General features: G+C 39.2%; 1 long non-coding RNA gene across 1 annotated transcript in view; it reads right to left on the bottom strand.

Annotated features, from left to right (window-relative positions):
• Window positions 1–24,875, bottom strand: part of LOC136559077 (uncharacterized) — a 49,902-nt gene that overhangs the window by 6,809 nt on the left and 18,218 nt on the right. The window lies entirely within an intron of this gene.

Here is a 24,875-nt window from a genome sequence, read left to right as displayed (position 1 = left end):
TTTCAGCCTTGTTCTCTGCTGGGTTGGGGTTGGTGGTGGCTGTGGGCATGAGGAGCAGCTGGGGGCAGAGCGAAGGGGTCCTGCCTGGCCCCAGCCCAGCAGCACAGCTCTCATGGAGGTGTGCCAAGCTGATTTTGTAGGTCTGCAGTGGCTCTTCTCTTCTAGTCTTCATACAGTTGCCTATGAGTTATCTGAATTTATTGTTAGAAAAACCCCTCTGTTACTTGAAACATGTTCTTCATGCTTTCTGATGTTTTTTCATTACGCTGGAAAGGAATGTGGTTATATTAACATTTGATTATCTCTGGTGGTTTGCCTTTCTGTAGCCATCGCATTTCTGTAGCCGATGTTTTCCTTTTTTGGGCTGAAACGCTTTTCCCCTGGTTGTGCGGCCGCTGTCCCTCGCTGTCTGTGCAGTAACCCCTGGCAACACGCGGGACCTCAGCACAAACACGACGGCTGGAGCTGCCCGCGCTCCAGCGCACGTCTGCGGCGCCCGTCCGGCTGGGACACCGCTCTGGGCTGTGTGGCCTGACACGCTCCCTCACGAGCTGCCAGGAGCCCTTGTCCCTGGCTGGGCTCTGTTCCTCAGCAGCAATGCAGCCAATGAAGGTGCTGTGAGGCTCTTCGTGGTTCACACCATGTGTGGTTTTCAGACTCGTCCATCACTGGGCTTATTTTGTTTCAGCAGGTTTTGCTGACATCAATAATGACACAATGAGGTCAGCACTGAATTCTTCTGCAAATCTGTCCTCTAAGGAATTTGTTTTTCTCCAGTAAACCAGTAAATAAATAATCTGGTACTCTACAGTGATTTAGCTTCTTGAGACACTTCAGCTCAGCAGTGCTGTGTGGCTTTCAGAGAAGATCTGGTTTTGCCTGGTTGGGTGGCTGGGTTGGCAGAGGAGCAGCAAAGTTTGGCCATCTGTCAAAGGGCTTCACCAGGAAAAGGATGGATTTGAGTTGGACCCAAGCATGTCCTGGATCTGCAAATCCAATTCAGTGAGAAGCATTATTTTGCTTTTCCCCTTATGCTTACGCATCCAGAATGTACTGAAGAGCCATGCTGGTTTCCACTAATGCTTCTGATAGTGAGGCAAGGAAAAATGTGGTGATCTTAAGGAAGGGTGGGTGGTGATTTCTGTTGTTGTCTATGTCTGTGCAGAGACAACTCGAATTAGTGGAAACCCCTGGGAGTGTCTGAAGACAAAAGTTGACCCACTGAGTATTTTGCCATCTGCTTTCTTTTGGAAGAAATATTCCAGAGAAAGTTGGGAAAAAGTCATGAGTGCTTTAGAGCTAGCATTGTGATATTATTTCCTGAAGATTTATTGCCTTTTGATGGCAGTCTTTCAGCAGAAACCCATGAGTAGTTATGTTGTGAAGGAATTAGGAACTTTTGTGGCTTGTCTTTAATTTACAAATCAGCAAGAGTATATCTCTCTGAGGTGACATGTGATCTTGAGTAATTTACATTATATGACACGGCAACTTTCTCCTGTGTGCAAATTGCCTTCCAGGAACGTGACAAAATGGCAGTCACTCACATTTAAATGTTGGCTTATAGCACAAAATTTAGAGCCAACTCAAAAGTTTTTTGGACTAGTGAGTGGTCCCATTAGAAAAGAAGAGATCCAAAAACTGAATTTGAATCAAACTGGAGTATCGTCTGTAATTTCAATTTGTTTGCTCATCTTGTCTTTCAATACAACTTATATTTTAAAAGGCCTTTTTGTGTTCAGCATTTCTTTGTTTAGAAGCACCCTTTTGCATATTTATATCCTTCCATATGTCTGTGCACATTTAATTTTTGTTACATTTTTTGTCTTATTTTATTTTCCTTCAGGATTGGAACAATATGTTAAATATGCATATTCGTGCTGTTTCTCTCTACCCTTATTGCCTAATTAGGAGAATATTTTCCTATTTGTGCCTGGAAATAGAAGATTTCTAAAACAATTCAATAGATCTAGACTTACTGTTAGGTTCTTTTTTGGAAGGAATTATTCTCCTGATGAAAATACAACCATTGTATCAATTTATTATTCAGTCTAACTCCCTGAATCCAATGTTTATGGCAAAGGATCAAGTCAATAAGGCTTTATGACTTTGTCACAGTAGAGTCCTTTCCTCATTCAAGGAATAAATCCCAGGCCACACAGAAACCCATTATGTATTCTTGATATGTAAACCATTTCAGAATAAAATTTAATAACAGTAATGAAACTAAATCAACGTGACAAATTTCAAATAATGCAGTGGAACATTTTTTTATCCTCCAGCTGTTAAGACTAACTGAAATGGCAGAATTATGATGTGCAGAGTCCTGCAGAAAAACGCTATGGATTTTGCTGCTGCTTCTGCAACAAGAAACAACCTTTATCAAGAAAACATCTGCTGAGTTCCTGTTGCAGTCACTGGCAGCTGAAACTACTGCACAGTAAATTATTCTCCCTGTTCCATCAGCGCTGTTCTTTATTCCTCTGATAGAGCATGCAGTGCACCACCAGTAGTTGTTAGAATATCTGTGGTGCATATATGCTTGCTCTTATAAATAGAGGTAAACAACAACAGGCAAAAGTCCACATCCATAAGGTTTCTGTTTCCTGCTCCTTGCATATGTTTAAAAGGAGATAAAACCTAGATTTTAGCTGTATCAATATAATTTTAATTGTGAAGATAATCTGCCTCAGATTCTATGGCAAGAAAGATCATCTCTATAATAAGCAAATATTTTTGGACACATTTTTGATTGGTTCAAATCAGTTTATAGTTTGGACCTGGCTTAGTTTTGGTAAGTTCTTTCTTGTCTATTGTTGTTGGCAATTTTGTGAAAGGTGTAGATCTCCACCGGTGTATGCTACTGGAGAGTGAGCTAACAAAGCCTGTGTTAACTAACAAATCATGCTCCCAGAGCTGTGGAGGTTGCTGACATGATGGATGGTGCTGCAGTGTCAGGTAGGGCCCTGCTTAGCCCCCCTTCAGGGGCTCCTGAGACTTTGGAAGGCATTGGTTCCATGTCAGGACTTCCTATAAAGTCAAGTCAATCCCAGTATGACCGGCCCATAAAAAGAGCCAATTGAAGCACAGCCTTCCCCTTGCTGTCAGATAATCTGCTCCAATCAGACCTGGCTGCTGTTGCAGAGGGCTGGTACATGTGGCTGGGTTTGCTCCACCTGTGGGAGTGTGGAGAAACCAGATCCTCTGGAAATAAAGCAGTCATGGTATAGGTAATGGTATAGTAAGTAAGTAAATAAATATATAAGGGAGTGGGGACTTCATCCACATGTCCACCCCATGCCCATCATTCTGGCAGCACTTGGTCCACTGCAGAGGGACTGGAGGAGGCAAGAGCCACCTGGGACTGGATGGCTTAGGCACACGATGCTGCTGGATCTGCAGCTGTAGGAAGAGGACACATGGCTTACGTGCTTTTAGAAGGGTGACAAAAGTTTGTTCCTTCCTTGAGGGGAAATGGGGAAGGTGGACTGGCCTCAGGGAGAGTTTTGCATGTGGACCCTTGTGCATTTACCCTTCCTGTTTATGCATTACTCCCATTGGCACGACAGTTAAAAACAACTCAGATCCTGGTAGTGTTTTTAATATATATGTCCTGCAACTGTAAAGGGATATTCCCTACTTATATGATTCAGTATTTTTTAATTACTTGATGTACTTTTGCCTCTGTGGAGCCTTCAGCTTGTTGTGCTTGCAGAGCTATTTATATTCTGTCTTGCCTTGGGACTACTTTCAGAACAGTTGGTATTCAACCTTTCTGAAGAAAAGCCTTTAGGCTCTGGAAGCAGGCAATAAAAAACTAGAAGGCACACAACACAACAAATAATACTAGTTGCACCAAATCCTATTAATTATTTTTAAGTGTCCTTCAGCTCAATTACAGAGGAAATTATTGCCTCTTGGCTTAGAATAAAAGCAGAGAGGCTGCATGATGGGCTGCTGTAACCCTTCCCCTGTGCCCTGATGGGAATGGAGAACAGGCTTGTGTTCACTGCCCTCACTGTGTACATAAGGTCAATGTATCAGAAAATAGCCAGTCAAGCTGCTAGTTTCAAGGGCTTTCATGCCCTGATTATGATTTTTATTTAACTGTTAATTTTCCTTTTAAGATTGATATTAATCTCCTTATTGCATTACACACAAATCACAATTTTATTTATTAATTTATTTTTAAAATATATAAAGGAAGAATTAAAATACTCCTGAACCATCTACCCAGTTCACAGAAATGTTGAGCAATGGACCCAAATGTATGACAGGATGGGAATCTGCTCTCTCTAGGATTTCACAAGGGGATAGGGAGTCACGTGTAGTCACAATGTTTTCTCATAAAACTAGTGAGTCATTGCAACCAAAATTATTTCAAGGAAGGGTCATAGTTTTAAAATTGTTTGATTGAGAAAGTAGTGGGAAAATGTTTTAATTTTTGAAGAACTTGTGTCAACATTTTATAATGGAAAATAAAAATTGTTTGAGGTTACATTTTCCTTTGAAACTGAGGCTAACTCAAGACAAGTTTAAATATCCAAAAAGGAAATGTTAGCATTTTGAAAATAGTAAAGACACTGTCATGTTTTATTTTAAATTTTGTGAATTTTGACAGCTGATATTTTTTTAACACAATGAAGCCTTTCTTGACTTGTTTGTGCTTATACATAATTTCAGACAAATTCATTTGGAGTAAACATTCAAATGTTATTAACCTGACTGTGCTTTGAGTGAGGTCTCCTATGACTGACCACAAAGTAAGAGATATTTGTTAGTCACGTTGTCTGCCTCTTTCCTGGGTTATCTCTGAGATAGCCCATGGTCTCATGCACACATGTTACCCATCCCTCAATGACATTTTAGAAAAAAATGAATTCTCAATGAATATTTTTGGAGAGTTCTAAATATCCTGGACTTCCTACATCATCTCTTGGTTAGCAGAAGCTGAGAAGCTGAGAAGCTGCTGTCCAGCTCTCTTGCTTTCACTCTTTCACTAGATAGGCTTCTATTTTGGGAGATGAAACAGGCAGCACCTGGTATATTGTAGATCAAGTAGTAGGAAGTCTAAGAAAAGGTTGGGTTTAACTGTTTTGAAACAGATATAAATCTTAAAAAATATGTTTAAAATGAGAAAAAAAATTCACCTGTTATGTGCCAGTGTTCTCACCAGTCTAACCTGGCAATTTTTAATATTCTACTTCTCTGTTTGCTTATAACTGTTATTCACTCAAACTTGTATTGCAGTGCCAGTATAATGCAAAATAAGCTGTGTGCAGGTACAGTGACCTCACTGTAACTGGTGTTCTGGCTGAAGTGTAAAAGGCTCTTGTGAGCTGGGCAATATCAAATTGCACTGTATATTTTGCAATCCTTTTTATAGCCCAGAACTTTGGTTTTATTAATCTTATTTTAATTTCCATGCCATAAATCCACAGGAAGGTGGGGCTGTGTTTTCAGGAGGTTGCCTGGGAGCTTTCCCATGCCACAGGAACCACCAAACCTCTGACCCAGTCACAGCATACTTGTGGTGGGGACTGTGTGTGACTGTGGCTTGTGACCAGGACAAAACTCGCCCTAAGTCCCACAGACAGCTTAAATTGCAGGTATTAAATTCCATTTTGGAGAAGCCTCCTTTAAATTTTGATTTTCAAAGATGTAGGATGACCAAAGTGTTTTGGGTGCAAGAGGGCATAACATCCCTGCCTGACAGTCCATCAGAAGAAGGACCATGCCCAGAAGAAGCATTCCTCTAACTATGAACCATGAGGCCAGCAAAGCCAGGCATTGATTCCTGGACTCATGCAGCCCTGTTCTATAGAATGCCCAGGTTTGTCTTTAACTTACTGACCAGAAAGAGGTCTTTTATAATTTGTATTTAAAGCTGTGCCAGCTAGAACTTTCATTTATTTACCTTTTATGTAACAGTGAGGCCATGTGAATAATAAAGGTTAAGAAAGTCCTTATCATAGGAACTATTTGTATAGCTCATTCTATCAATTTCCCCAAAAGTATGAGGTAAGAATCACCCTCTTGGGACAGCTATGACTAAGAGGACTCATTTGTCGCAATGTCTGAACTGCTTTGCAGGTATAGCAAATCAGAATAATTTAGCAGACTCTGGTAATATTCAGCCTTTTCTTCAATGACCTTTTCTAGAGAAAATCAGGATTTCTGACTATACATTCTCATGTTTGAAAAATCCAGACTAATAGATTTTAAAATCCCCAAGTGTTATTTTTGTTATAATATTCATTAAAGAATGGCTTGAGGTTTTTTTGATAATTATACTGTTATTAATCTTTGAACTTTAATGTGGCTTTATTGTTCTCTAACCAACTGAGCTTATAATTCTATTGCTATATTTGTGGTTGGCCAGGCATGACACATTGTACCACACTAACTTAAATTTTTTTTTTCCATTCTGTTATTAACGGTCTACTGATTTTTTTTTAATAGCAAGAATCCTATAACATCTTGTAGTTGACTCTTAAAGTACAGAGGAGAATTAGTATGTGGTGGTAAAGTTCCAGCCTCTTGCAAAACCAGGAATATGAAATATGAAGGAAAACTAGTATTTCTTACTGACAGTCCTCTAAAACAAGGAGTTAATAATTGTTAAAAACATTAAGGAAAGTGAATAAATTTGTGGTTGACATTTAAATACGCTTGCCTAAGTAATGACTACATGCAGTTTAATGTAATTATATTAATTATAACAAATGTTTTTATTATTGCCATGATGACAAGTACACATTCTGAAGTGAGCTGAAGTTCTCAAGAACTTTCTTTTGTGATTTTCACTTTAGAGAACACTGGCACTAGTGTAGCAGTCAAATTTGCAGCAGTGACAATGCAGCTGGACATTTTAACATCAGTGTAAATGCCTGTATCTCTGATAACCTGTTCTTAGGTGCTCATGAAATTGCAGGGTTCTGCAGTCGCACAGAACCCCCTAGAGGCTGCTGAACAAATGATCACGGGTGGTGGCGGGTGCTTAAAAAATCAGTTACTTCCAATTGTCGTAAGAATTTAACATCCTGTTTTTGTCTTTCTACAGCCTCGGTTCTCTCAGTAGTTCCAAAGTTGCATTCCTGCATGTTTTTAACAGGATGCAACTGCCATTTCCTTATTTTGTATGGCTATTTTTATTAGATTACAATTACTTTACGTTATGATTGATTGAAGGCTAAAACTCAGCTATTCATTTGATGTTCGTATCATCAAAAATATTTCTTTGAAGTTAGAATTCTTCTAAAAACAATATTTCCCCTCAGTTTTGAACACAGTTTGTGAAATTAATGAACAGCCGTTGTAGTGGAGAAGAGTGCTGTGTTCTGTTTATGCTTCACATGAATTAAGCTCATGTTAGAAATGGATGAAATCACTTGAAATTGTGTAAAAAAAATCTGCTTTGTTAGAAAGACATGCTTGCTTTAAAGACTACATAATGCCATTGTATGCACACCTCATTTATTACTCCATGCTTTTCTGCTTCTGTAAAACTGCTGTCAAAACAGATCATGCTAGCAAAAATTTTCTCAGTTTCTCGGTAAAGCTAAATGAAATCAAATATAAAGTTTGTGATACATTAAATCACAAATATAAATATATTCTTTACAGCCAGCTGTTATGTCTAAATGTGCACATTTTAAAATGGAAACATTTATCCAACATGCTGATTAGCAATTTCAGTTCTGAAAAGCCTGATTACATTTAAGATGCAAAAGATTAAAATGACTAAACAGATAATGTTAATAGTTCATCTTCCTTGATGGGTTTATATGTTTAAAATCACAAAAGTTACACCAGAACTTCTCGCATAGTAAACTCACCAGAAATAGTGTGGTTGTAATGTCTCTCACTGCAGGTTGTAATCTCTTATGGCCACTGTTTGAAGGAAAGCTCCTGGCTGAGAATGCCTGTCTGTGTTTCTTTTATGATATTTACACACACACACACACATCTATATCTAATTTAAGCTACAAAACTGCATAATAAATGGTTGTACTAAAAATGCCTGAAAAGAATAATGAACAGTTATCTTAATTACTAGTAGAACTCTAACTCCTGTAGAAGTTCATATTTGCTGTTAATAATTAATTTTTTAACTATTCTGCTGCTCTATGAATACAATTAATTAAAAGAAAAAACAAAGTCTGGGTTTACATTTTGTCTAATCCAATTCTGGTTACAGCTTAATTCTCCCATTTTTGTTATCTATTTCTTATACAATTGAACATGCAAATGCAGAGGTAAAAATATTGCTAGCCTTTTTTTATATGTTGGCAATCAGTGGTTCAAAAGTTCATGCAATACCATATGTCCTAAGAATATTTATCTAAATCTAAAATAATATGGAACTGTCAAATAGGATCCTACACGGTAACAAATGATGGAATGCAGGGGAACTCTTAGATTTAGCCTTTTCTTTTTTGTCCTACAAGCTAATGCAATAAGACCAATAATAAAAGGTTGTATAGTAGGCCAAAAGTCTGTGACAGATAAAAAAGAAATGTTGGAAACTGATGAAGCTTTTGCACAATTAGATTTTTTGAGGCAGTGCTGTAAGGATTGTCCAGGGCCTGTTCAGTTCTGATTGATGGTAAAATCATAACTACATCATATTAGCTGTAGAGTTCACTGACAGGTTACTGCAGATTAATATTGCTACTGCTGCTCCCTTACCATCAAACTGGTGGAAATATGAATTGAGCTGCTCCTACAACAAACCCTGCATATTAAGAGGAAGAGTGTTTTACTGAACCATCTCCATTCTGTCCTTAGGGAAGGGGATGTGAACAACATTTATCTCCCAGGTATGCAGATATATAGTAATATACCAATTAGTTTTTCCAGGGGACTTTGATGATGCTGACCACTTAGCAATCATGCACACTAAGTGTTGCTTTGAGGTTTAGTTTATGATTAAAATGATAGTTGCAAATGATAATGAATGGTATTTTTCAGTGATTGAGATATGGAATCTCAAGCAAAAAAGCAATAGCATGTTGTAGATACATGCTTGTTGGGGAAGGTGAAATAAGAGATAATTTTAGGGCCCAGGCTGAGGGAGATGCTTCACCCCTTCAGTCCTGGCTGAAGAGACGAGGCTGGGGTGAACTGGAAGTCAGCCCAACGTGCCTGGCTCAGGACTGTGCATCCCCAGTTGCCATGGTAGAGGCAAAATTCTGTGGGTTTGAAGTCACAAAGAGCCCTCTGGTTTTTGTTTCTTTCTCTGTTGATATTGAGACTTTATTCTGCAGGATCTCCTCTCACCTGGCACCTCTGACACGCTCCAAATACCAACTGATATTTAGTCTCTGCCTCACAGGCCTTGAGAGATGCACACTTTTTCCTTGGAGGAAAACCCAAATCTGGCCATTTCCTCTGCACACCCTGTAGGTATTTTCTTCCCTTTCCCATTGCCAATGGGAAGTACTTGTGACAAGTACTGTGATGTCAGTATGCTTTTGTCACATCTGAAATGATGAGAAACAGTACTTGTGACAAGTACTGTTTCTCATCATTTCAGATGTGACAAAAGCATACTGACATCCCCTGGTAGGCACCTCTCACCTGCTCCTATCCCAACTGCTCCACATATTTAATAAAAATCTGCCTGAACCTGTTTCTTTCCTCATAGGCCAAAACTGTATCAGAATGCCTTTGGCTGGTGAAAAAGATACATTTCCATAAAAATAAAAAAATTTTAAAAGTCCACTGGCTTCTGCAAAAGGGCAGCTAGAGGAAAGGTACTGCTGCTGGGTAGTTGCAGAGGAAGCAAGGTACCTCTTGTTGGAGCTGGCTACCATGGGAAGCATGAGGCACCATCTGCCCAAAGCAGCATTTACTTCTGCCCTCTGCCTTGAGCTTTGAACTTTGCTTCTCCCCTGACCTCCTTACTGAGCTCCTCTGCCTCAGTTTTACCATGTGCAAAGTGAGAATAATGCTGCCAGGAGCATGGCAAGAAGCAACTGGTTAGTGCTTTCTGGGATTCGGAACAGGAAATGTACCACCAAAGTGCACAGGTCTACAAAAACAGTTCCCCAAGTGTAATGTAATAGTATTTGTGATTTTAAAAATGTAGGCATGAACCTTAACTGCAAATCTCAGCTGAGTTAAATGTATTTTTTGTCAAGGAGACATTGTTTTTTTTTTTTATGATAGCTACTCTGTGATTCATGAGTCAACATGCTATACAAATACCAGAAGGCATAAGTGAATTATAGACATTTCTCAGGAGTGGCACAGCAGTTCTCTATTACCCAATTCAGTTAAAATATCCTATTTATCATACTTTTTTTTTTTTTTTTAATGGATGAATCCTGCAGTTTTTAGTTAAGTGAAAAATCTGTGTGAGGGAACATGCTCTTTGGCTGGAAATGAGTTTGGATAAGAACTGCAGCTTATGTTATAAAAACAATTTAAGAAAATGATATATAATAGTCTCACTGTAAATTATATATCTTCAGTGACATTTAATAGCCTGTCATTTCTATCAGTTGTACATTTATTTTATAAGACATCTAGATTCTTATATCTATGTGGTTTTGAATATTGTTTCCCTTTGACACAAATAACATTTAAATTAAAGTGTACTAGTCTTTTAGAAAAGTTCTGAATCAGTTTTTCTGAGGGTATAGGAGGTTGGCAAATTTGTGATGAGGCACTGTTCATTGAAAAATACGTATCTGTCAATATGAAAAATGCTTTGTGAGTATGCAAAATCTTTCAGGGAAAAAGCCAGGTTCAGAACAGAATTGCTATTTCAGTCCTGAAAGAAGCCAGTGTGGGACCAGGAGCTGGCATATTTACCTGTCATATGTGGGAGACCCAGGTTCAAGTCCCTCCAGGAATTTGAACCTGGGCTTTCTGCATTCGGGTGGGTACCCTGGCAATGGGACAGGCTTAGACCATGTCTTGATGGGTTTTAGTCAGACTATTTTCCTTTTCTTTCTAGGGCAAAATGAGAATTCTTTGGTTACTTTGAAATTTTCCAGGACAGATAAAGCTGTTTCTTTGAAATCAGTTCCCTGCAGTACATATTTTCAAAAAATTTTAGGAGATTGGATAAGCAGAGTCTCTTACAAGTTAAATGCATCACAGGGACAAATTTATCCATGACATAAAACTTGTTGACTTCCAAGTTGGTCTTATTACCAGCAGGATTGAATTTGGCCAGTAGACAGTATTTATGCAATAAAGAGCAACATATTTAGTAAGGAGAGGATCAGATGTTCATGTGGGGACGGGGGGGAGGAGGACATATGGGGGTGAGCTGTAGAGAAGCAAGGGGAAGGCAGAGAAAGGAAAAGGTCATAGCGTGAAAGGGTGCTGTGAATTCCAAAAGTGTCTAATTAGGTTTCTGGCTGTGGAATTTGCCTTTGCCCCAAGCCAAGAAGCCCAGCTGTTTTACAACAGGGCTTTTGCCTCCTAGCAATGACTGCAGACAATGTGTGACCTAAACTGCAAGTGTATTTATAAGGACAACTTCCTTCACTCTTCTCAACAGATTCCATAAAATATGCTCAAATGTTATTTAGAAGGTTGCATAACTGTTTCAGTTTTTTATGCACTTTTCTTGCTTTTGTTGGGCATCTAAATGCAATTTGGAAAGGTCCTAAAAAGTGGGGAATGGCTCTCATTAAAGGCATTCTTCTGAACTTGTAGTCTATTGCATTATTTTAAAAAAGTGGCAGTCTTCAAAATTAAATGTTTGATGGAATATTAAATTTGATGAATCATTGCCAGTTTCCATGTTTGTTAGCTTTTATATACCACATTAAAGCATTCATTAATGTCACACAACACTGCTTTGATTGAGTCCTAAAAGGTTAATGACTTGATACGGCTGGTATTCTGAGCTTTACTGTTTGCAGGCGGGTTGTGGTGAATGCGAACTGCTTTGAAATTCTAACAAAGAGAAATCTTTCATTTTTTTCTCTGTTTCAAGTCCAGAAGGTGTTCTCAAATGATCTGAATGTGCTAGACAAACTAGAATTAGCACCATTAAACTACAATATTTTTTTGTTTCCTTTTTTTTCCCCCCCCTTACAGGACTTAAATTTAACGGTAAAAAGCTTCATATTCATATGACTCCTCAGAGAAGGGTGGAGCAAGGTACATACAGAGCCCATGTTAGCTGTCCATCTACTGTTGGTATATTTAAGCTGCCTTGTCAGTTGTTTCGGGGGGGCTGCAGCTATATTTTCCCCCTTTTGAAAGTGATGAGCCAGTCCAGAATTATTCCCTACTCTTAGATATGCCAAATATTTTACAAATTATCAGAAGATTTCAAAATAAAGTTATTTTAGTGTGGCTGCTGTGGACACATCCTTGAGGTTACACTTTGAACAAGTCAGAGTGCAGGTTGGAGATACAATTAATATTTTGCCCAGTGCCCTCTTGGCAATGGCCAAGCTGGATAACCTGGTCAAGTACAGGCATTTTTATACTCTTAAGAAAGCCTTTATGTCACCTGAAAAATCCTTGGGTGAGTGGCCAGTATGGGCAGCACAAAGAAGGAAATAACATTTCCAAAGTCTGTCCTCCTAACTACACTGTGTCCAGATTTCATGAAATTTGAACTCTCCTGAGATGGAAATAAGCTTCTTGACAAAGTCATGTGTGAAGTTAATTTTGCTTTAAGATGGTATTGAGGTTCTGCTCTGAGGGGAGTTGTTAGTAAAACAAATGACTCTAACTGTTTTAGTATGGAAGACAAATCAAAGCATTTCCATGAAGTAACAGGGGTGACCAGCTGTAACTTAACCATTTCCTGAGCAAATACAAGCTGCTCTATTGGAGGGGGGATAGTTCCCATGTTAGCCATTGTACAGAGAAAAATAAAAGTTCATATAAAAGAGCCCACCAAGGGTTATATGGCTGCAATTGTTTCCAAACTGAAACAACTTAGTATCTGTTTATGATTGTCAGTATCATGTTATATTGTTCTGGTAGTATCCATAAAACATAAAAGTCTGCAGTATTGCCTCTAAACACCCAGTGTCTGCAGCCAGGAGACTTCAGAGCCAATGCATTTAAACAGAGGGAGGATAAAAAGCAAAAGTTAATAAAAAGTGGACCTTGATTTTATTTATAATTGTAATGTAATTTTGATGAGGTGCTTCATTTGAACATAGAAGAGCAAAAAGCCAAGCCGAAGCTGATGAAATTAAGATACTTCAACTTGCGTCCTTTAAATGTTTCTTTCTTTTATTCAAGCATTGGAGATGAGAAGAAAGAAGCAATAAATCTGAATTCCAACTTTTCCACCATGGCTCATGTTTCCACAGTTCAAAATGGTGCCCATTAGTTTTCTGAGCCACTCAGATGTATAGCTATCATATTAGCACCACTTACATGAGAATATTCATTTGCATTTTCACAGTTACTTCCTTTGCATTGTGTATGGCAAGCGATGCAGAAAACAAATGGGCAAAAATGTGATTCTCCACACAACAAAACTATCCCTTGGAAGAAGCTACAAAACCATTCAGTGTCTTAGAGACAGGGATTTTGTCACTCAATACAAATATAAACTATTATCTTTTTTACAGATAATGCCAGTGTTTGAAAAACAATACATACTTGGACTTGAAAGCAAGGTGATGGAAATACAGAACATTCATTTCTTGGTAAATCAGATGTATTTTCAAGCACTGTCATACTGGCCAACTACAATGACTTTTTATTTTCTGATTTTAGCAGTTCCAGATTTCTCTATGTTATTTCTGGAAGTCCAAACATTTAGGTTTAAACACATTTAGTGTAAGATACAGACAAACTGCTCACAAGGTATACAGATACAACATGGGTATCTGCTGTCCACAAACATTTCTGTAGGAACAGGACCACGATGACAACACCACCACCATCAAGAGAGACAAAGAGGGAAAGAAAAAAAAGAATACATCATCTGGTTAATCCTATCTTAAAAGATACTTCAAAGCAAATTATGCAGATTAGCTCTTATCAACTGCAGCTGCTTAGTAGGAATGTCATGTGAGCAACACAGTTTGTAGGATAATGGATTTATGTCTAGCAGGAAGTGAAATGTGTGACGACTTCATGCAGATTCTGTTAGGAATCATGTTGCTAATATTTCTTCCCATCCTGACAATGTCATAGAAAAACAATGAAAATTTTATATTTGAAGCCCATATCAGATGACATGGGGAATGCAGATGAGAGGAAGCTTTATTTCAAGGGCAGATTGCATTAGGAATGATTCCTTTTAGAGTTGTCCTTGCCAGAAGCAAAGCTCTTAGCTTTCCTGATTCAAAAATAAGGGGCATATTTTCACATGGAGGAAGTGTCACTGTTCTCTAAAAGCCAACAGTAAGATGGTAATTTATGATTTGGCTCACATCCTGATGAGTCTGATAGATGAGTTTATATTGCTTGCTCATAAACAAACCCAGTTTGTTTCAGTTCTCAAATTATTAGTTCTATATAATCACAGGTGCTCCGAAAATGAAAGAGAAAAATAATCATACTTGCTGAACTTGGAAAACTCATCCCTTCCTATTTTAAACCAGTTGTTATGTCTCTCATAATGATTTAATATTTTATTATCCTTGCCTACAGTGGTCTTTTACCATGTCTATATAAACTTCATTTCTAATGGTCTCAAAGGACATACTTGGTATTTCCAGAACAAAACAAAATTAAAACATACACCCAGAAACCACACACATGCACACACAGTCCCAAAGTACTATAATGCTTAAGGCTTGATCCAAAGCCCATGGAGGTTTTTGTGTGGGATCTGGGCTGTGCTGACTGACAGATTGGTGATGTGACATGCTGAACAGCAGCTGAGCCTCTTGCCTTGCCCCGGCTCCTCCAGCCAGCAGCACTTGTGGGGTAATTCAGAGCTGTTCAGCCTCTGGAGATGGCACTTTGTGTCAGCCTGAAACAGCCTCATCTGGCGACCATCACTGGTGAAACACACACCCCAGGGGGTAAAAATGCTGCTCAGCCCAACAGCAGGCTTTAGAAAAAGCAAGACTAAGAATTACTTGTGTGGGGAGAAAAGCCATAGAAATTGTCTTAACTAATTGTTTGTTTTCATAAGCTTATGGAAAGAAAAGAAGTGATCCAACAATGTGAATGGCAAAGTATGTGAAATGGCTAATGAATTTAAAGATTTGACAGTAGGAACTGCATTGAATTGTTGCAACTGATTGTTATTTGTATTGCAGCAGGTTTTCCAGGAACAGTAGAGGCATGGGCCACTTACTCCAGAGAGGTCTGAGTTTTAACTGGGAATCTGTCCTGCTGCAGTGGGGGATGGGGTGCACATGTGGCACGCACGCTCCCAGAGCACGCACGCACACGCAGCTGTGTGCCTTGGCATGCAGATCATCAATTAGCAGGTATGTCCTATGCATTTTCATTTCCTTATGCCTGTCTCCAGCCATGCTACATGTATTACATATGCTTAGGTCACAGAAGGGTTAGGGACATAACTACTGGATCCCAAAGGACAGGTAGAGCAAAGCTAGCATAATCTCTGCATCCAGCTCTTTACTATTATTCTCTGATCATGAAAAGCCCAGTGAACTTGGAACACACACTTCTATCCAACAGCTGTTTGCATATCAGAGGCTAAAATCATAAAGTTTCAGAGAAAGACTTCATGCATGGTCAAAGCAGGCAGGAAACCAGTCCTTTTTTTGTCATGGCAGCAACTGGGAAAGACCAGCTCAAGTTTTCTGTGCAGGCTGCTGGAGGCTTTGGGCTGCAGCTCTCTTCCTGTGCATGGATTGTCTGCTCCTTGCCCTCTTCTGTTTGCAGCTCCCAGCACAAAGAAGTTCCTATCAAAGCAGAGCACTAGAATTGTATAAATGTTTAGTGCTATTAAATATGAGAAGTAGCAAATACCCTCATATACTCCTGTCCCTCCTCATGGGAGCTCTGCCTATAAACTTTAGTGTTCTGAACTCAAAAGTATAGCCCTGGAATTGCACCCTGTTTGCTCTTTTTGACATAAGAATTGTATTCTCTCCCGCAGGCTGGTATCTTCCTTTCTTCTCTGTAGGAAACTCAAAGTGCTTTTGTTTTACAGATATCTTTCAGACATGATTAAATTCACCTCAAAGGAATGGGATTTAACTGAAAGAAGGCCAACTGGTATTTTTTAACCATGCCCAAGAATCCATGCTTCATAAATAACAACTGGTTAGCCCATCACCATGTGCAGTCAGAATGCCACCAGATGAACTTCAAGGAAAAAGCATGTCTTTTTCACACTGTGTTTAAAGGACAGAAGACATATTTTAGAAAGAATACCTTTTTCCTTTCCTTTCTCTGCTTCTTTTCCATGAATTTGTCCATAAATTTTTTCCACTTAGCTGTTTTTTTTTAATTTAATATATTTTAAAGACTTTCACCTCAATCTTTGCACAATTCAGTTTCTGCATCAGATGCAGATTTTCTGTTTGAGAGAAGGAATTTCTTTTGTAAAGATGCAGTCCTGATTTAAAGACTTCAAATGATCTACCACATCCTGTGGTAGGTTGTTCCAATGATTAATGACCCATGCTAGAGAAAGTACGACAGCTTCCAACCATTGGATCTTATTGTGCCTTTTTCTGTTAGACTAAATAGCTATTTGTTATCAGAAATCTCTTCCTTATGTAGATACCTGCAGACATTGATTAAGTCACTTTTTAACTCCTTCTTGGATAACCTCAACAGATTAAGGCATGTTTTCCTGGCTCTTTTTTTCTTTCAATCTTGGGGGTTTTTTAAACGTTTTTTTTTTAGTTTCATAATGTACTTCAAGAACCAACCCAATATTCCCACGAGCATTTCCAAAAATGCTATTTTCAGGTATGGTAGCCCCTTCTGAAATCCAGTTAAGGCTGTGTATCTTCTTGCCTTCACATCCTCCTCTGTATATTGCATGAAAAGTCTGTGTTCCTTTGTTTATCTGCCGCAATTTCCAGATCCCAGCTGAGGCCCTGAGCTGCTCTGTGGGTTCTTCTCCTCAGCCCCACCATGGCTTTCACTGCTGCACCCCCTGATGCCACGCAGTTGCGGAGCCCTGGATCGAGCTGCTATGAAAGCAGCCAGGCTGTGAGAATGAGCTGCATGAGGAAGATCTGGAGAAGCCTTGTTGGGAGGCTTTTGTCCAGTGCCTTCCGAGCTGCATTTAAGGTCAGGCTTCCACCCCTGGTCCTTGCTGAAGTTACATTTTAGGTGTGTCTGTGCCTGCCTCCTACTGTGCCAAGCCCCACTTGGCCTTGCTGACCTGACTTCCTCGCTGGACCCCAGGCCAGCCTTGGCTCTGTGGACTTGTCTGGGATGTGAGGATTTGGCTGACTCTGGTTACTGTCACTGGACTGGCCCTGTTCCTGTATGGGTGGTGTGTTCCTGCCCCTGCCTTGCTGTTACCATCAGCTGTAGAGCAGGAGAGGAACGAGGCCTTTGATGGCTCAACAAAGCATGGTGACTTCTAGTTTTCAGTTACTCAATATCTCTTTGTTTGGTTTAGTCCATTCAATGTGACTGTGTGGCTTTGTTGGGGTTTTTATCACCAGAACTTGCTATTTCATAAATAAAAATAAGACCATGCTTGTCTGACAAGACTTAACTTCCCTGAAAATGTGCCAAGATGAATGTTCTGCTGCCATCATTTAATTATGTACTGATTGTCTCCAATGTTAAGCTTCCAAGACTGGGATGATGCCTCTTTTCATCTTAATAGTTGAATGTCTATTAGTCATCATGTTGACCATTTAAAAACATTAGCATGACTTTAGCTTCTTTTATAGTCCTCTCAGACTCTTCCAGCTTTTAAAAGAAGTCAGTGTATGTGGATCAGAGTGTTCCCTGGCAAGATGCTTTCATAGCCAAGTAGAAGTTGGCCAGCACCATTTATTTGCTGCCTGGTAATATTTCTCTGCTGGCTGATGGAACGAGAAGACGCTCCGCAGTCACTTCAGGATCTATGAGCACTCCCACACACAGAAGTGCTGGCACAAGCATGAAGTAAATGCAATCATCAGAAGGACTTTAAAAGGAGTTAAATATTTGCAGAGAGATTAAAAGATCGAGTTTTCCATTATTCTCCTCTGTAATGGAGACAGAAGAGTAGCCCTGGCTCTAAGTCCTCCCTGTATTATTATATTAAACACTGCCTGCCATGAACTTGTTTAATTTATGCCTTACTTTACTATCCCAGTGCAAGCCTCATCTAGAATTACCACTGAGCCCATAGTCCCCAGACCCCTTCATGAAGAAGCTGGAAGCTTCAGCCCAGCTCTGGTCCAGGTGGGAGCTCCCAGCTGCGAGGAGCTGCCTTTCCACTGCTCAGGCAGGCACAAAGCACCCTCAGTGCTCCTGACAGCTCCTGACCCTGTTCTGAAAAGCACTTCAGTTCTCAGTGACAGGGCAGGAAATGCTGCAGTTTTGCGTTCTGCAGAGACATTTTCACTCATATTCTAGTTCAAAAACTGGACAACAAACCCAACTGTTTTGTTTTGGATTTTGTTTGTTTTGGTTTGGTTTTTTTGTTTGTTTTGTTTTTTACAGTAAAACTAGCCCCAGAGTGAGCAATTATTGGTGAAATAATTTGCTTTAGGAGTTAAAAGATGTGAGGAAGTGGTCAAAATAATCCAGATGACTCTAAAAAAGAATAAGCATGAGAAATAATTGTAGTCACCAATAAGCCAATACAAGAAAAATATTTTACGTTCTTTTCCCTTTACTTTGTTTTACTTGGAAAACTTTCTGAGTTGAAGAATATATTGAGAGATTTCATAATATGTTAGATAAAAATGTATTCATTAACCACTTGCTGTTACTAAATTACAGTGTTAAGAACTCAAGGCATCTCTTTCCAATCCATAACCAAAATTTCACATCTCTGTAGTTTCATCTCTTCAGCTCCACACATCATTTTTCCTAAGTGGAACTTTACTATTAATTTATTAGACTGTGCCAGCGAGAAAAGCAGAGGCAAGGGGAAACAAAATAATGTTCCTAATACCTCATTTCTTAGAACAAAATCCTCCCAGCCTGCTGTAGTAAAGACAGTCATATGGTAGAGGTTTGTGCTTCTTCTGGGATACAGCCCTTGCTGTGTCTGGGTTCGATCAGAGTCCCGTTGCAGTCAATGGGAGTTTTGTGCTAAAATGTATCTTGTATGCTGTCACATGGGCAAATGTCCACCTCAGGCTACAGCAGAAGCAAAATCACCACATTTGTTTTCACTTCTGACCTGCTGAAAGTAGGATTATATTACTTGTATATTTCATTCTGATTATTTTTTTTTTTAAACTCTGATTTAAACAAAGATACCACTGTGGTATAATCTGATACCAAGTACTGTGTGAGAGGCTGGACAAGTCAATTATGACTGAAATTGCAGACTTCCTTTACTGTTGCCTTGCTTTTAACTCAATGTTTTTCTTCATAGGCAATCAACATGTAATTTCCTTTCTTCAGCTCATACTTTTGTGTCTCACGAACACCAGCAGTGGCACTGTTCATTCTGAATTACCAGATTTTTCTCACATTGTGCCACTTCCTTCATATTATTTAACTCCATCTTTCCCCTGCACAGATATATTACAGGAGAAAAGTGAACATAGCTTCTAACAAGTTGTCAAATGAGTGCAGCAACACTGAGACATGCTGAGACATTAAACACCGACTGAGTCAATTTTCCTCTATACAAAATGCAATTATTAGTATTTTGCTGAGATAACTCAAGGGGCAGAAACACTCTTCCAGTGTCTGGTTAGAACTGATTTTTGCTTGTGACCAGCATGAATGCTGACCTTTGGCTTCTTGACTGATCTTTGCATCTCCTAGAAAGTTCATGGAAAGGTCACAGAGCGGCACCAACTTCCTCCGTGTGTGCCTGTGTGCCTGCATGTGCATGGGGACACCCTCCTGACACTGGCTCCATGCAAGGCTGGCCTTGCCCACTGACAGCTTTGGTTTCATGTTTGTGGAAATCTGGACCCACTTATACTGACAGCAAACCAGGCTAAAGGGCACATAATCTTTTATTTACCAAGAACCTTTGTTTTCTTTTCGCTGGCAATTGCTCCCTATTTAGCTTTAACGTTTGTTTCAGTTCAGATACATCCTTAGCTTAGAAACGGTGCTACACAGAATTATCTTTTTTTTGTAAAAACAAAAGGGCTAAAACATGACTAAAAACAACTGCAAAAGAAATGGCTAAGATGTTTTTTTCTGAAATACACACATATTGAAGAGAATGAGTTCTTTCCTTAGATTGCTTTGTCATAGGCACATCAGAAAATTAAAAAAGATTTATTGTATATTCTTTAGCTGATTCCTTTCACTGAAAAGCTCAGTGCTGCCTGTCACTGCAAAAGAGAGCTATGAATCTCATGAAAGCTGCTTTGCTGACACCATCAGCTGTACAACATCCGCTTCCAAACCAGACCTCCGAAAGCAGCACTGTTAGAGGGTTTTAAATCTCTGCTCAGAAGCTGTATCTATTTCCAAACAGCAAGAATAGCTCTGAAATTGTGAAAAATGCACTCAAGTCATATTTAGAATGATTGTATGTGGGGGATATAACAATACTTTTCAAGACTGTAAGCACTGCGTATATTCATATCTTGTGCTATTTATCTTGCAGATATACAGCGCTGGAAGTTGCTGGCTGCAAGCTGGCAAGCTTGTAGCAGTGAGAAGGAAAGATCTCTCCGTTTGTCACTGGCCGTATATCACTGCAGCTGTGCCCTTTGATTACACAGAAGGCTCCTCCAGCCATTAATAATAGGAAACACTTTTTGTCTGCTGAATGCATCTCAACGCCATCCTCTAACACCTAGGCTTTGCAGTGAGGTAGAAGAGGCAAATTAAGGATGGAGCTTGTTCATTTTACATTCACACTGGATGTGTAAACAAGGATAACCTTTGTTTTCCTCAGAAAAGAAAATATGCTATACTTTTTCCTACCACCACAGTGACTGATTTTTTACAGAAACAATATGCACTGCCAATTACAACTTGCCGAGGAAGTGACACTAATGAATCACAATAATGCTGCCACAGCATCGCGGAAAGTCCTGTGACGCCAGCCTTCCAGATTAATTGCGTTACATATAATAGCCAAGCCACATCTGCTAACCAGGTGTATTAGTGCAAAAGATTTTCCCAAAAAAGCAAAGCTTAGAGGAAATCAATATACAGGGAATGAAGTCCTAGGTATGAATACTGCATTGCCAAAATTAGATAGCTATCTGAAATTGTCACAAATAATTGATGCTAAGATTGGAAAATTCTAAACTGGTGTAAATCGTTTAGCACCAGAGAGCACTACAAGAGGCATTTCATGCTTGACCTGCAAAATGAATCAAAATTAATGCTAAGCTCATGTGGCATGCTGTTGCTCTTACCTATTGCAGCACAGTGTATCCGAGCTGCTCCAGAGAGGTGTTTGCAGTGAGTGGAGCGTGGAATCTCTCTGGGCCTGGCCTACATTGATCATCTTCCACCGCATCTTTGACACAATAGGAGAAAGCTATAGACCATTTGTCTTAACACTGCTTTTAGTCATGTGTCAAAACCTTGCTTTAACCCATCCCAATTTTTATTAAGATTAGGCCTTTTGAGTAGTGAAAAACCCAGCAAGAAACAATTAACTCCCTCAAAACAAACCCTGCTCTTGCTAGCCATTATTTTACCTCCTCTGGTCTTCAATTGCTCAAGGTAGCCACCCCATCACCCAGGCCATGAATAGATTTGCACTGGGGGAAAGGATTCCACAAAATGCAGCTGTTTTGGAGGTATTCCAGATGTCACACAAAAGGTATCATTCCCATCTCTGTGTTTATCCCAAAACAGTGCCCTCTGTTTATATTTTGGTAGAACCCACAGTTGCTTCATTGATGATCCTGTGACTATGGTATGTTCCTCTTAAATCTGTGCTGACAACTTATTTAGGTCATGGAGTCAGAGTTTAATTTCCTCAGGTTAGATTTATTCCCTCAACTGCAAAGGAGTAAGAAAGAGCATGCTTGTTTCTGAGTCAAACATGGAGCTGAAAGTCTCCAAGGTGGAGTCTTTGGCCAACATGCTGTGCCTCTTTTTTCAGCCTCAGTTACTGGCTTGATGATATAAGAATTTGGAAGCTGAGGCTATTGCAGGATGCTCCCCAGCCTCAGCTGCAGGCCTGCCTGAGCACTGTTGCCCACCTTGCTCCATGGGTGTCTCTCTTTACTGGGTCCTTTCTCAGGTGGACAGGCAGTACATCATTCTGGGAATCACAGAAAAGCCTTTACAAGAGAACCCACCCTGAGTTATGTGACTGACATAACACCTAAAAAATAAAAAAAGGACTTTATATTTATATAGGGCTGTTCTTTCATGGACACATAACAGCCAAACACTACCATCTATCCATATGAATGCCCAAATAAGAATTATTTATATATGATTGGCTAAATTTCACCAAGAGAACAAACCTATCAGTCAGTTTATATTTTTCTAGGAATCCAAAAGTCATATTTTTCTAGAAATCCAAAAAGCTATAGCAAGCTCTTTTTTTTTGCTATTTTTATAAACTACCTGTCCCAAATACAGTTGTTATGTTGGTCACTGAATTTAAATGATGAATTTCCTTCTTTTAAGGCTAAGAGGAAAAGATCACTAAGTTTCTTATCAGGAGATAGTGATAGACTTTGCAAAAATGCATGGCATCTTGAAAGTTTTGTCTCATATCACCATTTATATTCCTGAGAAATAGACATGTCTCACATTCTCTAGCAGTGTTTTGTGACATTTGGATTTACAATGCTCAAGTTTAAGTCTCTAGCCCTTTGCAGTCTGTCAAAAACAGCTTCTCTGTCCATTTATTTTTGTCTTCTGTGCTCTGTCTGAATATCTTTTGTAAATTTATACTTGACAACCCTCGTATTTCAGCAGCTGGCTTTGTTTCACAATCTGCCTTGCTTGCTCTGTTGCATTAGCTGAAACAACAAATTTAATCCATGATGTCAATAGTAAATTATAGTGGAGATATAATATATGCCTGACATCACTAAGGTCAAGGCCATGGTGAAAATGTTGCAAATAGTTCCAAAGGATCTCCTCATTGTGGTAGGTGCTTGCTGCACATTTAATATTACGAGAAACAGATCAGTGCTGCGCACCACATTATGTTAGCCTTCTAGTTAGAGCTTGCATAAAACTCCAGCTAATGTGAGAGTGGTCCCTCAACATGAAAGGAGATTCCAGAGAAGTTTGCTATGTCATTATGTTTAATATTTTCTAACTGATAAATAATTAAAACAAGAATTACTTTACTGAAAAGATTCATTTAGAGCACACATTTTCCATTACTCTAACTGTTTGAAGGGGTTGGGGGAAACATTTATTGCATACCTTACCTAAACTACCTTGCCATTAAAGTATCTAAATTACCTCAGTGAATTCTGAGCACAGAAGTGGTTGATTAATTGCTTTTTGCATAAATGCACTTTCCCTTTGCTAGAATCTAATTCTGTGTATAAACATACACACACACACACACACACACACACACACACACACAGAGAATAAAGCAACTACTGAACTCTCTCAAGAAGAAAATTGAGGCCTGGAATTTTCTCTGTGCAATGAAGTTTTTCTAAATGTTGCTTGTATTATAACATCCTTGGACTCTCTGAGGACTAGCCAAAAATGGACTCTTCTACAATGGTGAAAGAACAGTTAATGAATCATTTTCTCCTGTGTGAAAGTGCTCATTGCTGTTAATTTGTCCATTTTTTACAGCAAGAGATTTCTTAAAGTAAAAATTAACTTTCAGCTTAAAAGTCCATTTATTGTCCAAGGGGAAAAAATTGTGCAAAGTGAACCATAAACAAATTCAGTATATAGCAGACTATGGCGATTTCCATTCCATTGAGCTCTGTTATTTGTTTTATCTGGCATAAAGAGCATCAACAACCCAAGGACTTTCAATCTGCAATTCATCCCTTTAACTTGGCTCGAAAGCATTTTCATTCCTAAACAAAAGGAAGAGCCAAATTTACAAAGCTGCAGCATATACCAGAGCACAGGTATGGCACTTGGCATTGCCCATGCCCTGGCTGGATGTATGGGATTTAATAGCTTCCTCCTCAGAAGATTGGTTACTTTTTGTGTCCCTAATGCTGAGTGGAGGAATGTGGGTGGTAACTTTTGGCTTCCATTTCAGCTTAGTTTTAAGAACGTGAGTAACCCCATGAGCTGCAGAAACATGCAGGGGAAAATACCTGAATCAAGATCTTTACATACAAATCCATACTTTTAAAAATAACCACCTCTGCAGGAGCTTTGATCTTCATGTACCTTTGTCTATATCCTTTACTCCTTCATTCAAATCTATGCCAGATCAGGGTGACCAACAGTAAATATCATTTATCTTATCACTGTATTTTGTGTTCTACATGCAATGGTTAATGGGTTTAGGTCAGTTCTTGTGGGCCAGGAGTCAACACCTTTGGCCCACTGTAGTGTCTGTTGGTCAAAGCAGCCAAGAAATGGAATGATCGACCACATGATAACCCTTTCCTGAGGTTGTCTGGCAAGCTTAAGTGAGGCAGCATGACCAAGTGAAATTACTGAATCTGAAGCTTCTGATCTTTGGACTGGTTTTTTTGGAAGGGCAGTTTTCATTATTGATAATTTAATGGTCAACTGCCATGAAGGTAGTTGCTTTATATCCATAAGTAATAATGAAAACTCCAAATCCTGTGATAGTCTCTTGTATGCAAACAAAAAATAGAAAATAGAAAATGGAGCCAGTGACTCAGTATGGGCTGCTTTAATGACTATTTAATCTCTCCCATAAAAGAAGTTTAAATAATGCTGTTACGGGCTGATACTCTTAG

This window comes from Molothrus aeneus, chromosome 7, assembly GCF_037042795.1.
Source record: "Molothrus aeneus isolate 106 chromosome 7, BPBGC_Maene_1.0, whole genome shotgun sequence".
In the NCBI taxonomy this organism is placed as follows: domain Eukaryota; kingdom Metazoa; phylum Chordata; class Aves; order Passeriformes; family Icteridae; genus Molothrus; species Molothrus aeneus.
Note: the sequence above shows the minus strand (reverse complement) of the source record. Positions and strands in the feature narration are given on the sequence as shown.